Source organism: Pseudomyrmex gracilis, unplaced genomic scaffold, assembly GCF_002006095.1.
Source record: "Pseudomyrmex gracilis isolate BER0280 unplaced genomic scaffold, ASM200609v1 scaffold_506, whole genome shotgun sequence".
In the NCBI taxonomy this organism is placed as follows: Eukaryota; Metazoa; Arthropoda; class Insecta; order Hymenoptera; family Formicidae; genus Pseudomyrmex; species Pseudomyrmex gracilis.
Genome location: NW_018021090.1, coordinates 99650 through 101713, shown reverse-complemented (window position 1 = coordinate 101713; position 2064 = coordinate 99650).

Here is a 2064-nt window from a genome sequence, read left to right as displayed (position 1 = left end):
AGATTATGGTGTTTTTTGAGGTTATGGCGGAACTCCGACCCGATGGGGTTTAATGGACCTCGGATTCGGATTCAGCGACCCCAAAAACATATAATAAACATGGTCTGATCCCCAGGCCAAAGAAATTTTTTTTTTGTGTGGCTGTGTAATTAAATAAGCTTTTTAAAATAATAATGGATTTAATATAAACATCCATTTATACGTCTATCTGTCACTTATCATAAAGATAAATATCGCACGGAGCTATATAAATATTTTTTATGCAATAATAAACGCTCAGTTAGATAAATATAATGAAAAGCACGGCAAATATATTGTTACGTCCTGGTCCACGGTTACGGTCGGGCTATGCTGGAGTAACAGAGAGCTGTCGTTTCTCTTTATCTCCGCACAGCAGGTTGGCGATCCCTCTGTGGCAGAGTCAAGCGAGTTTGTGTGCTCTCACGGATAGGTCAACGGCGTATGCCGATCTTACTCTATCCTATGCCCCGCTCGTCGGTCTCTTTTTGAGTCTAGAGATTTAACTCTACGGACTAAGGATGAGACCGTGCGATCAATTGAGGATGTGGAATGATGAGAGGTCGTCTTAATTAAAAGGAAAAGATTATAATACGTACAATATTAATTTATTCATTTAAGGGTGTTTAGTGTTACAATTTTTAGGCGTGTTGTCGTGTGGTTGGATGTGATGTCGCGAATTTTACAATGAATCGGAGGGTCATCGCTCGGAGGCTAGAGAAGGGGAATATATATATATATATATATATATATGTATGTATGCGTGTCGCGAGAGTGTGTGTGAGGGGCCTCCGGCGGGGTTCTACAGATTTAAGTGTGTCGGGTGCATGTGTAAGGCGCCGATTTGTGATATAGAAATCATTCTAGATCTATTTCTATAATCTCATGGATTTTTGCGGAACTAGGGGGGAATATGAAATAAAAATGGTGGACGGGGACTAAACAGATGTCATCTAGATAAGGAAATTTGACAGGGAGAAGTTTTTTGGATGGGGTGGTAGATATCAAGTGGAAGAGGTCGGAAGGATCTATTGTTAAAGGATTGATTATAAAGAGGATTCTTTTAGGATCTGCTTTTCTGTAAGTGGAGGCTAGTCGGAGGAAATGTTGGAATTTAGGATCGAGCGGTGGGGTTGTTGATTCTGAGGAGTCGGAGGATTCATCGTCCGCAGGTTCTTGTCCGGATGTGGAAGGTTGAGGGGAAGGAAAGCGAGGAGGAAGTGGAGGAGTCGGCGCGAATTGCAAATCCGCGAAATTTTCTGTGAAACAAGAGGGCTCGGGGTGCGTTGGAGAGGGGGAGCGAGGAGGTGAAGGCGGTGGATTGTTCACGGGAGGAGCAGGGGAGGATTGAGCGTCTGCGGGAGGATCGGGGATTACAGGTGAATAAGAGGGAGCTTCATACCACGAATCGTCGTGTGTATGTGTGTCTGTGTGTGTTTCTACGTGTGCGTGATCGTTGTTATTATTACTTTGTGGGCGAGAGGTGTCTACGTGCGAGTGTGTCGGCGGGTGTGCGTGCGCGTGCGATAGAGTTGTGTGTATATCGGTCGGGTTTCTTATTTTATTGTCGCTGCTGCAATCGTTTTTTAATGTCTGAGGAGAGGTGGCGTCAATGAGCCTGGTCGGCTCCGCTTCGTTTAACGCGAGCGCTGCCGCTCGTCGCAATTTTATGTTGCGTCGGTAGCGCTGGGCCTTTTTACCCGTTCGCAAAGTTCTCTGCCGGGGTTCCACTTAAACGATTTTATGCAATTACACTCAATTTATATTATTGTACTTTCTTTTGTTATTGTATTTTCTTGGCTTCGCAACCGTTTTTGGAGATGTTGAGCATTGTTTACCACGTGGTTTAGAGAAGAAAATGAAGAAATATATTCGGCTGCCACCCGAAACGGCTATACACCGCGAGTAGCCCTTCCAAAAAATTCGGCTGCCACCCGAGACGGCTATACACCGCGAGTAGCCCTTCCAAAATTTTGGCTGCCACCCAAGACGGTTACACACCGCGAGTAGCTTTTCCAAAGATTTCGGCTGCCACCTAAGACGGCT